This window comes from Cryptomeria japonica, chromosome 1 (genome assembly GCF_030272615.1).
Source record: "Cryptomeria japonica chromosome 1, Sugi_1.0, whole genome shotgun sequence".
NCBI lineage: Eukaryota > Viridiplantae > Streptophyta > Pinopsida > Cupressales > Cupressaceae > Cryptomeria > Cryptomeria japonica.
Genome location: NC_081405.1, coordinates 398,310,864 through 398,325,204, shown reverse-complemented (window position 1 = coordinate 398,325,204; position 14,341 = coordinate 398,310,864).

Here is a 14,341-nt window from a genome sequence, read left to right as displayed (position 1 = left end):
ACCTATGGAGGCCTTCCAGGGTAACCATACCAAGTTATGTATTGACACTAGTCCCGTTATGTTCACTAGTGTGCAGTTTGTGTTGTCTTTTCTAGGAGCATTGTTGTGGAGTCATATCTGGTTGTTTATGCCCTTGTGAGGACCTGATATTCATGTTCGACCTTGGGTTGCTTATGATGGCTTGCAAGGACTTAGTTTCATGTGTGCTCCAATTATTCTTTTATAATTGCTTCTTATCATGTTTTAGATGGATCCTTTCTCTTCTTTTGGGATCATTCATGTATCTATTGGACCAATTTGGCCGTATGTATTCCTTATTGGCAGGTTGTAAATGATGTGAACCTTGTATATTCTTCACCCTATTATTTATTAGAGGGGTCTTACAGTTGAGCAGACCCGGAGATGTAGCCCACTAGAGGTGAACTCCGATATCATTTCGGTGTTATGTGGTGTTTATGTTCTTCTGTTTCTTGTTATTTAGCATGTATGGATGACATTATGGTTAAAATGTATAATGTGGATTAGATGAGGTTAATCTTAAATGCATGTATGTAGTTATCTTATTAGATACAGTAATATGGATCATGAAGAATGTAGGTTGGTATAATGGAAAGTATTCATTAGTTTTTAATGCAACTAAAATATATAAGGAAATTAGATACATGACACATGTTTTAAATGTAAGATTGGACGAAATGTATGGTTAAATTGTAATGGATGAACTTCTCATGTTATCTATAATTTTAACTTACCAAAAGAATTTATCCTCATTTAAAGTATTATCATGTCATTAAGTTAATCAACTTAATTGGATTAATTAGCATGAGTTGAGTTAAGTCTTGAATCAATTAATCACGTTGGGAAACTCTTTAGGTGTTAGTTAAGTCTTCCATTGTGTAATTTGAACTTAATGATAATTCAATGTATCATTATTCTGTTTTAACTTCTTTTTTAAAAAAAATTGCACTCTATTCTTGTGTTTTAGCTTTATCCCTCCAGAGTTTCCTGGCGGGGCATTACAAGTTCATTGCATGGCCCTTTAACTTAGTGCATGCAAACTTAACTTTTTTTTCCTCTGTGATAGACTTATATTCAAATTCTCCATCTCATTCAGCCACTCAATCAACTCCTCTGGTTTAAGACTACCTGCATATTCTGAAACTTCAAATTTAATTCCTTCATTCTTCCCATCTAATTCCCTAAGCATCCTCTCTTCAAAATTCCCACGATTTACTGGTTCTGCTTCAAGCTCTTCAGACTGATCAGTATCTCCTTGATCTGAACCTTCATCAGAATTATCTCCCCTTTGCCTCAGTCTCTAATTTTCCATTATATTCATGAGCTCTACAACTTGCCTTTGGAGGTTTTGCTTGTTTGTATGCATCTGAGAAAGACCTCTTCCTCTTCCTCTCCCAACCATCTTCCTATTCTGATACTAGATGATGTAGCCAATTAAAACATAACCAATATAACAAAGGATAATCAAAAATTAACACAAGTCTGGATCAAATGTTCTTCATTATTCTCCCTGCAAACTCCAACCATTCTACCATTACAATGAATAAGTCCCTATTTTAAACAACAACCAAAAATTTACTTTTTGGGTAGATTTTTACAAAATCCAAAATTTGCCTTTTATGGAAATTTTCAAATCTATCCCAAAAATCATGAAATCTTTTGGAAATCTAAAAAACATTCCTACAGCACAAATTGCCAACTTTCCAACTCCATAAAGAATACGAGTTCAAAATTAACTAAAAAAACAACTTTCTAAAAACCCGAAAAAGAAAAAGTAAAAGCCAATTTTGAGGCCTTAGATGAAGGAATCCGGCCCTGAAAATTTGAATTTTTGGAGGCCCTACCAAACTAGGTTGGTTGGAAATCCAATAACCTCCTCAAGATACACGTCCATGTAAAATTTCAGCCCAATCGGACGACGGAGTCAAAAGTTATGACCCCGCGAAGTCCCCGCATCAGTATACACACACACACACATATATGTATATGTATATGAGTGTGTGTGTGTGTGTGTGTATATATATATATATATGTATGTATGTATGTATGCATATATATATATTTATATATACATGCATACATAGATGTGTGTGTGTGTGTGTGTGTGTGTGTGTGTGTATGTATATGTATATGTATATGTATATGTATATGTATATGTGTATATGTATATATGTATATTTTATATCTATATCTATATCTTTTTCCCTCTCTATATCAATCCTTACATATTTCTTCTTCTTTCTTTTCTATTTTCTACTTTATACCTACCACACTATTGGCAAGAACTTGACACATTGCATCTCCTATTATTTTTGTAAACAAAGATGCAATAAATCTACATTCTAATAGTTTATATTGATATGAGAGTGTCCACTAGGGGTAAGGACACAGAGATGCCTAGATATTTGTAAGCAATCATTCAAAGGTGGATAGAGAGGAAGAGAAGGGGGACATGTGTCTAGAGATTATATGTAAGGCAATTATGGGATAATCAAACCACTATGCAAATTTGGTTGATTTGAGAAAGGTGGATTAGTGGATGTGGTAATATGGGGGAAAGGTGGGAGGGGGAGAGAATCACTTCAAGCCTTTGGATTATAATAATCTTAAGTAGAACATAAAGATTTAGAATATTTTGATTGATGGGGGGTTGGCTGTGTAAATTGAGAATTTAGAGGGGTAAAATACTTCAGTTGCTGTAGAGTTTATAAAGGGATGATAAAATAGAAGCATTTTCATCCATGGGATGAATTTAAAGGCCACTAAGGATTTTATCACATAAGTTATAGGGCTCTCAGCTTTTGGGACAAGAATTTGAATTGACATGAACTATAAAATGATCAATCACAAACTGTCAAATTCATGCTAAACAATAGATCATGTAAGATAAATGCATCAAATCAAAAAATAACCATATTAAAATTACCTTCACACACAAGTCTTGCTTATCTCTATTTCTCTTTGAATCTTTCTTTCAAAGCATGGTATGTAGCACTGAGATTTTGCAAAGCACTATTCATAGTTTGGTCACACATAAGCTCTAAAATTGTGTTTAGAGAATGATGGTGAATGGAGATTGGTTTTATAGATTGTTTTGATATAGATCAATGGTGGAGGATTCTTGAGATAGATTTGAAGATCAACAAACAAGAATGAATGAGAGAATTGATTGAGATGATTGACGAGTTAATTGAATGCTTTAATTGAGTGAACTAAATGAATGATTTCAATGAACTAGAATTGATTGATTAGAAGACTTGAAGTGAGTGGTAGTTAAGTTGTGAGGTGAAGATATTAAAGGAATTAATTAATTAAAAACTATTAAACCATGTGCATGAAAAATTAATTAGAAAAAGAAAAATAAATAAATTATTTTTTCATGTGCATAAGAAATAAATAAAATAATAGTTTTATTTATTATTAGAAGAGATGTATTTAGAGAATGAATAATTAAATAAATGAAAATAATTTATATAATTATAGAAGAGAAGTTTAGCTAATTAAATAATTAAAATAATTATCTAATTATAGTGAAGTAGAAGAAAAAGTGGAAAATGAATTAATTAAATAATTACAAATTATTTTATTTATGTGGAAGGTGAAAATTAATAAATCAATTAAATAATACAAATTATTTAACTAATATTAGAAGAAATCAATAATTATGGAAATTAAATTGGTAACAGGAGAAATATTTGAATTTGAATTATGAAAGAAGGAAATGATGTTAGCTTAATTAATAATTAACGTTTTGAGAAAAATAATTAATATGAAACAAGTTAGTCATTTTCCAATGTCTACATTTGTCCCTCTTTGAGACAATATTTGAAGTAGCATTGTTTCAAAGAAAATTAAAACATGACACCTAGAAGAATATAGTTAGATTAGGGAAGATGTCCGAATCATTTCAAGGAAAGACTAGAAGGAAAGATGATGGAAGTGAGGATGCCCCCTCGAGAGGACATGCAAGTTAAAGAGCACACGGGTGTGATCTCAAAATGGATGAGACAATGAAAAATAGAAATGGGAAGAGGATGAAAGATGATGAGAAGGGGAGAAATGATAGATGAACTGATAATGAAATCAAGCAAGAATACACAAAATGATTCAAAGACAATCATGATGTTGCCCCAATTGAGCAAAAATCCAAGTTTTATTGATGATAGATATAGAGTGTTGATATAGGAATGATATATCCCAAAACAACACAAGGATTGGGAAAGATTCACCCCAATGATAATGATGTGGATGGGGTGTTGTTGATGTGGGAACAATAAACCTAAAACAAAACAAGGATTGGAAAAATTCATACCAATGATGATGATTGGATTTCAAGGCTTGTGGCAACACTAGGAACAAGAACATGGATTTGATTTGAAGGATTTTTTACTAAATTGCAAAAGTGGATTATGATGGATTAATATTTGTCTTGTGATTTTGGATTGCAAGTATGATTGAGGTGGAATGATTAGAAAAGAGAATGATACAATTAGATGTATCAAATATTATGATTGGCAGATGTTTGGTAGAGAGATGGAAAATGTATGAATTGAGATATAGATATTTGAGATGGATTTGACATGAAATTGTGCTTTTATTTATGTTTTTTTTTATCATCATAGTGTTTTATTATGGAAAATGGATGTATGTACAACAAGTTATGAAAAAACCAATGTGACATTGGTATCCTTTGCTTGGATAATGATATTGCACACAAGGAGTGTTTTGATTCATTTCAAACACGATGCACCTTGTCAGAATATGTGAGGAAATAGCTATAATTAAGAATGAAATTCCTAATGCAAACAAGCATTTGATGACCTTTAATTTGCATAGGATGATTGTTTATGCTAAATGGATGATATGCTGACACACAAAAGTAACACATTTACCCCATAAATGTCACAAAACATTCCTAAAACACATTTTACACAAATCACTGACCATGTCTCATCCTCACTCCTCTCATCACTTGTGGCATAAAAACATGGCATAAGATAAATCAAGCAAAGGAAAAGACTCACCAACCAAACAAATCAATGATAGCCATTTAGATTTTCTTTCCAAAAGATAGTGCTTCATGTAAGGTGATGTTTGATAGGATACCCATTGTAGGAAATATATCTGTTAAGGCATGATATTATGATAAGGATGGTAAAAATGTTTATGTAGTTGATCAATTTAGGCAATAGGCTAGCTTGGCAGTTATCTTTTACTTGCAATTGCTCATGATAGATTGATGTTTTTGGGTTTAATGCATAGTTTTCTTTTGTTTGGATGTCAAAGTCTAGGTAAATGACAATTTATTATGGATATAACGCCCCACTATGAGTCCCAGAGGACATAAGCAAATTAAATAATTTGCAAATGCGAATAATATATATTTTTAAAAATAAATCAAACCATACAAAAGAAATAAATAACATAATATCACAAGATAAAGATAAGATGAACATAAAATCTCTCGCAAGAGTCCTCAAGGCCCCACAACGATGTTACTCAAGATAATATAACCATACAACTAACACAAATGAATTTTCTATAACAAGATAACATTGTCTGATCATGGATCATGATTTAATATTACATTGCCATGAGAATATATAGAAGATCATCGGTTACAATACAAGGTATCTGTAAGGATATAATCTTCATGAGTACAACAATGGAATGCATATATAAATCTTGTACATAAAGAAGGTCTTCAATTTCCTCATGAGCCACCACAATCAAGATGCAGGATGAACCAAAACCCAATGGGTGCGAATAGCACTCCACCCATCCATGTGGTACCATAAGGTCCACCCCCTGTGCTAGGAGGTATCAGTCAGACCCACAAGATTGAACTCACAAGAGGATTACAAGGTTGCTGACACATGAGAGACTCACAAGGCTATAACCACAAGAGACTCATAAACAAATCAACCACATTCCAGAGGCCTAAGAAATCACAGAAGAACAAACCAAAAGAATCCACTAGTTATGCAAATGGGAAGAGTGTCATCACTAGGTTGTCATGAGCTACCCCGGTAGCTCTTCACTAGGTCCCAGCCCCCATCCTCGGTTACCCTGGTGACCTCTCCTAAAACCCGACCTCATATAAACACTAGTGGACTACACCAACCTTTCAAATGGACAAAATTGGTGGAAGCCATTCCAGGCCCTTCTCTACTTACCTCAGCCCTAAACAAGCACCTGAGCATAAGAGAGGCATCCAAAATTAATCTTTATTAATGTGAGATAACTACCCATCCCAATTTATTATATTATGTTTTCACTTGATTACAAACTTTCATTGAGTTACCCTAGCAACCACTTTGGGTCCGGCCCCCAATGAAAGCCACTCCCCCTTAACTTGCATCTAGGAATCAAAATTAAACACAAGGTCTATGACACTAGAAAACAACAAGAGTATAGACTCCTCTACCATAGCTAGGTTGGATGACTTGCTAGAACATGATTACACACAAGAAGGCACAATACAACCAAAGAAAGATTGACCAACACCGAAGTCATGCTGGACACCAACATCTTTACAAATAATGTCAATGAGAAACTATACACATTTAGGAACACCAACATTGTCCTAGCCTCTGGAACCTAAAAGCATTTAATAACATAACCAAGTATACCACAAAAGGAACAATAATCAAAGCAATTATAGGGTCTCAAATGTCAAACATAAAATAATCCAATCTTAATTAAAATACCAAGAGAACATAATCCCATCTATGCAACAATTAATTTGTGTTAACATTAATTCAATATCCCAAACTTTAAACCATTATAACTCATTTTATTCCTAATAATTTGGACAATGAATCTAACATTTTATTACACAAAGCATTTAAGATAACGTAATTATTCCTACAATTTCACTATCATTATATTTGGTCAACAACAAATTAAATGAAGATTAGCCAAGTTCATATGAAAACATATATATAATCCCGAACCAATCTTAACCACATGATTGATTAATTAAATGTAATAACATATGGATAAATCTAAATACCTTTACTCTTCTCACAAATATAACCAATTTCCAAATATAGCTATATTTATCCCTAAAATAACTATTTTGCCATTTTACTATCTTAAAAATCTACCTTTTCCAAATTATGGACTTAAATAAAAATTAATCTAATTAATCAATATCAATATACATAAACAAATGTTTTAACATTTATAGATTAATAAAATGATCTGATAATATATATATATATATTCAATCTCAGACAAAATCAACATGAAATATTTATTTAAACACAACTTTTAAATAATTAAACAAATTGCTTTTTTATATTTATTTATTTTTGTAGATGAAAGAAATTTGTGTCGTGCAAGGGGGAAATACCATCGTGGACCCCCATGGTGGTGGATTCATAGAAGTTTTTGCAAGTAAGAGTAATTTAAGCTTTTCGGGTTCATGATTTCAAAAGCACAAATTCACTATTAAATTTGATCTAACCCCTAATTTTTTTTAAGAAATTCTCTTTTAGACTAAGATCATGCAAGAATTACAAAACAAGATCACAAATTGAATCTTTCCCAGAAATCAAAATAAACCTAGAGTTATCATTTGGAAATCCATAAACCCCCAATGAAAATAAAAATTATAGATTTCTTTCAAAAACTTTCAATGAAATGCTCAAGGGAAAAAGAGATCAAATTTCCTACCTCCAAATGCTATTTCAGAAACAACACATAGATGAAACAAAATTCCCAAAATGAAATCCACAGCTTCGTAAAATAAGGTCAACAAGATCCAAAAAGCTCCAAGAAATAAAACTTCCAACTCTTTTCCCTGTATCCTCTTATGAACTTTTCCCCAATTTCCTCCTTCCAAACCAGATTTTCCCAATTCTTTTCAAAAACCCCATTTTTAGAATATTCATTCACACAGTAAACTTCATAGCAAGAGCCTCCCCCATTTGCTTCAAAAAGCCAATTATAATTATTTCCCCAAAATGTAAGTCCCCAATGCATGCAAGAACTTTTAATTAATTTTGCTCATTAATTACTTTTGTAACTCCCCCTCATGCAAATATAATTTGAAAATAATTAAATAGAAATTACTTTTTAATAGATTATTTTATGAGCACAAATAAAATACCAAATAAATATTTAACTCCCTTAAAATAATCATTTTCGAAATAGTTAAATAATTTAAACCTTCTAGTTCCACAAACTAAATTAATATATTGATGCAACAATTTTCAATTTTATTAATTAATTAATCCTTAATATTTAATCACCTTTAAAATATTAATATTAATACTTCCTTGCTAATAACACATTAAACTAAAGGGTACGGAACTGAGAATAACAACGTGAAATACCAACAAGGCCAACACTAACATGACCAACAACAATGAACAAGAGCTAACAATGACCACAAGGATACCTTACAAAAGACTCATTTCATAGGAACGATGGTTATGCCTAGGGTCTGACTGATATCTCCAGTTTCCACTTTACCATTGGGTTGGAAAGCACACTCAGACCCGAAGATTCAAATGTTGTTGATGCTCGATACCTGCAGCTGCATAAGCAAACCGTCAAACATATACATATAAATCATATAATCACATACTATGAAAAGGGAATGGAAGTGACGTAGCTTGCCCATAAAAAGAAGTGTGACGCTTTTCCCTTTCACCCAAGAACATCAAAGATAAAACACAATGTATATCAGAGCAATTAAACATTGATAAATATAATGACTAAATCCTAACATCACATATATAATTCATCTCATTAGACATATGACTAACTGAGTATAAATGACATCACATAATCACATTATAGACATCAATGTGAAAATCATCATGAAAACATTATCAATCCTTATTGGATATATCCACAACAAAGGTCATCCAGAGTCAAAATAGGTTAAATCAAGTCTGACCAAGGGAAGGGCATTACAATGGATGGGACAATCAATGGTGCGATATGTTACGATGTCTAATTATATGGTGAGATGATATGGATTGGGATTTTCTAGATATTTTATGTTTTTGGATTTTTAGAATTTTGATTTTTTTTTTGGATTTTTGGAATATTTGATTTTTATTTTTTATTTTTGGAATATTTTATTTTTTTAATATTTAGAATATTTGGTTTTTTTAGATTTTTGGAAATTTGAGTTTTTTTTGGATTTGTGGAATAATTTTGATTTATTTTGGATTTTTAATTTTTTTTGGAAGATGGCCATATCAAATTGAGGTAAAAGACATATCAAAATTTATTCCCAAGCAAGATGTATTCACTTGCATCTAGTGTCTAGTAAGGTATCAAACCATATGAATGAATGAATGGACTAGTGTGATGGAAATGGATAGGCGAAGGATGGAAGTAGTTAATTATGGTATTAGAGTAGATTCAATATTTTCCAAGGCCTATCTCTCAAAAATATAACATGTTCTATCCAAGATAAGGGATTTGATATATGGTTGTGTAGGTAATAGAATGGTGCATAGAATGACATGTGGTCCAAAGAAATGCACATGTCAAGAGTTTGCAAAAAAGAACATGTTTTGAAAGTATGTCCCTAGTTTTGATCAAAGATCAAGTCATAGATTTGGAACCATTCTTATGTACAAATATAACTAATCAATTTATCATAGTTATCTCTTTTGTATGGAGCCCCTTCTTTCCATATAGAGGAAAACACAATCTAATATCCCTTATAACTATCAATCGTATAGAACTAAGTGAAACTGATGAGGTAAGGACCAATTCTAGATAGTAGGATATCGATTTTGGGGTATAGGAAAGTATTTTCAACAAGGATGGTATTTCAAAGGCTAGCAAGTCTCTTGGTTCTTCAATCTAACTTATTTGTGCATATTTTACTCAAAAATATAGATGTTGCATAATAATTTCATTATCTTTTTGTGTGTATTTTGATTGAAGCATTGGATCCTATTAATGCAATTCCAACCTATGTTAACTCTTATCTCATCTTTTTGTTTTGAATGATTAATCGTATGTTGATCAAATTTATTGGATATTTTCTTTAATTGAAATATATTTAAATTAAATGTGAATTTTACAGCGTAGATAGTTTTACCACTTCCTTTTGCTATTATTGCATGAATTGGGTATATGTCTATAATGTGTGACTGATTGTTCAAGAAATGTAAAAGTGTTTAACTAATAGAAGGCATGTGGAGAAGGATGTGGATTTCACTTAACCATCTCACCTTATCTAGTCCCTATGACTGAGTTAGTATTTTTTTCTCATTGAAACCTAGGAAACTAATATTCGAATCAATCACGATTCTTAATGGCTTTGTGTTAAACTTGTAAATGCACCTTTCTTGATAAATTTAACCATCATCACTTATGCATTTTTTTAGTAAGTGAAAATGAATTAAATAGCCTTGTTGAGATGCTATTAAAATAAATGAAAAGAAAAGTAAATGATTGGTTGAGTTAAATGAATTTAGAAATATTGTACTTAATGTGAAAATGATTAAATGGAAAATATTAATAATTTGGGGAAAATATAATTATAGGAAAATTTATAATATCTATCATAAAAAATAGGCTTTTTGAAATAGATTGTCTAATGGGAAAGAGGGATAAAGTAGAAAGGGATTTTTGGGAAATAGGAAAAAGAAAAGGCACTTTCATATCACTTTTGAGTGATTGTTATTTTCTTGGAATTTTTGTGAACTTGGTGGACTTTTAGATTAATATTGTTGGGGGAGTTGGAATTATTTGTGGTGTGCTTGCTTCCAAGGTTACTCTCCTTTTTGGAAAATTTGTTATTTGAAAGGTAATCTTCTTGATTCTTTAAGCAATTCCTTAAGGAATTAAGTATTTTCTTGTTTTTAAAATGGGATTGATATATTTATGCTTTTCTACATGGGGTTTGTTAGCAGAAATCAAGCAAGAAGAATGAGAGAGGGGGGGGGGGGGGGTGAATCAATCTTCACCAGATCTCAACAAATTAAACTCCAAAACCTAAACTGCAGCAATAATAGATAAGCAAATTAACAGCACAACACACAACACCAAGATTTTGATGTGGAAAACCTAGTTAAGGAAAAAACCACGGTGGGAACCTACCCACAATAAGATGATACTCTGCAGTAGTATGTGAAAATTTTACAATGGGGAATGCACATGCATTCAGGCACACTGCCTAGAGCTCAATGCTCAAAAGATATATGCCCAGAAGGCTAACCCCCTCAGGGAAGTCTCACTGACTTACAATATAATTCAAACTACAATCCAGAAGGAATGAACTGCAATAATAGCATCTACAAATGCCTGATGATAGTTCTAGTTAAGCATAGTTGTCTGCTTTACAACACCAATCTCACCACAACACTTCGCCAAATGATATATCCTTGTTCACATATTTACCTCTTTCTGATAATGTAGACACAATACTCACACCTAAATTACATAACTATATCACCTATATATACAAATCATCAACCTTGATAACAAGGTTAGCTAAACCCTCAACCCTCAACTCATAATTACAAAAATTACATTACACGATACAAATATCAACCACAGGACCAACATTATGATTAAAATTACATAGCATGGACCTAATTAAAATTCCCAAATGATTACATCCACCAGAAATCCCACCAAGATCAATCGCAACAAGCTACACCACTAGAAATACAGCATAAAACGCAAATTATCACTGGTTCACAAAAATCACCCAAAAATTGCACAATGATCAATGTGGATTGTCAAAACAAATAGGAAATGACTAGGAAACACCAGCAAGCATGTTAGAATCATCTAGAACAATTGCACCAACACCTCTTTTCAAATCTTCATCGGCCAATGTCTCAAAAGCTCAAGAACACAACCAATCAGAAACTGTCACAAGGAAAGATAACTTGGGGAGCACCAAATCATGAACCATCTGAAATAAAGATACACAAGATCATCCCAAAAAATAATCCAAAATCTCAGCACAAGAATTGAGCACACCGGAATATACTGGAGGGAATACCGAATTCTCCAAAACAGTGATCAGCAAAACCAAACTACAAAACCGAACCAAAAAAACCTTTCCAAACTCACCAAAATATCTCACAGGAATATGTTGACATCAATGACAACAACATACCCTAGAAGTAGTAATGAACAACCAAATCCAACAGGGTTAGGCATGGAGCTTAGTATGAGTTGTTGAGTTTTGATTTTAATTAAAGTTGTAGGAAACTATTTTTGTGAAAAGTGAATTTCTTACCTAAATTCTATTAAAATTTATTGAAAAAATTATGTGATTAGAAAAATGTGATGTCGAGTAGATTTAGATCATAAGGGTATATTTAGAACACTGATATTTTTATTTTTCAAAATATGAGAAAATTTAGAAAGGTAGTGTGAAGATTCTAATAGTGAACTTGGATATTTTTAGAAAATTTTAATTTGGTTTTTTTGTTAATTTTGGAATTTTTAAAATATTATTATGTGGAATCGTGATTTCTCTCATAGAATCAAAACTTATGTGCATTACAAATCATATTTTATTGGAAAATGAAAGATTACTTATTCTTGAGATTTTTGAAGAAAATTTTATCCCTGAAATGTTTAGGAATAGGTGATATTTATAGGAGTCTTAGAGTTGTTAATAATTGGACTAGGGAAGAGTTTGGATGCAAAGTTATAAATAATTCATCCTTAAATTTGAGTAATAAAAAATATTTAATGAATATTTAATTCAAACATGAATTAAACATACTACATTAATGAATGCTACTTATTGTGTGTTGTACATTGAATAAGCTCCTTCATAGGTATTATTGAAAATGATTCTACATAGGTGTTGTGCTGAATAACCTCCTACACACATGCGAATTGAAGATTTGCCTTTCAAACTTGAGAAGCATAAACATGGTGGTCACTTGGAATGGTGTATTTGTGATCTATTCCACTTCCTATCTTGGTTGTGGATGAACTAAGCAAAAAACCACTCTACTTGTGTGTATACCCTCCTCTTATCCTTGTTTGGCTGGGTCAACTTTATCTAATTATGTGTTGAGAAAACCATGTCTTTAATATTGTGTATGAGAGACCAATTTTTGACTCTTGTGTGAGTGTTGGGATCTTTCTTGAGATCCATTGTATGTGTGTGAGCTTTGACCTTGATAGTGGTGTGCCATGATATTCTTCTTTGTGATTGGGTGTTTTCTAGAGTTGCATAGACTTCTATTGAACTTGATGATGGTAATATGATTGGGTGGCAAATAACATCCTCTATTAGCCCATTCTTGAAGATCTCTTGGGAGATGGAAGTTTTCATAGTTTTACACGAAATTATTGGCTCACCTTTTGACGAGCTCATTATTATTTTAATATTATTAATTGTATCATTTAAATATTAGAATGTGATCCTTCCACATTTAGGAAGTATCTCATACCTTGTGATCATGTGCGTTAACATATGGGTGGAAATTGACCATTATTTTGTAAAGAATTGTCATGTTTGTATGTTGTCTCTAGTGAAGGAAATATATGATTTGGGATGTTGGGTTATTTATTACAATGGTATTATATTAATGTGAATTTGTTTTAGCTGGATCCAACCACATTTGTGGGAAGGGCTCTATATTTTATTTTTCTATGTCTAAATGTTGGTGTTATATGAGCATTGGTATTTTTTTTAATCATTTTTATCATATTTTCTATGAGATAGAGCATGTTTAAAGAACCAAATTTTGTATTCTTAAGGAATACACTGGAAATATAACATAGATGAAATGAATACTTTTCTTAATTAAAATGATGTGTTTGGATGATTCAAACAATATCCATTGTGGGGTTTATGCCCCTATCTTGCTTCTATTCTTTTTGGGCTTTCTTAATGTTCATAGTTCATTGGAGGACTAAGTTCAATCTTTGAGAACCCATAGGAAGGTTTGAGTTTTGACATGGTAATTTATTTCTATTGATACCTTGGCTTTAACAACAACATAGAACAATAGCATAATGTAGGACTATAGTGTAGGTGAATTGACATCCTTAAGGTACACTAATATCATATTTGTGCATTGTAGTCTTATCCTTTTGGAGTATCATTTCCTCAACTTTTAAAAAATTATTGCTAAAGGAGAATTCCTAGAGGTTTACTTTGTGTGTCTAGCATCTTGTTTAGGTGGCCTTTTGAGTATTTGGAGAGAAATTGATCTTAAACTTTATCTTTGGTGTGTGCATGCCAAGGCCTTCTTGTTGAATTAAAAACCTTATCAACATATATACATGGTTGTTGGAGGTCGTGGGACATGTCATACTATTTTCATCATCTCATTTACATTTGTGAGTGTGGGTGCTAATCAAA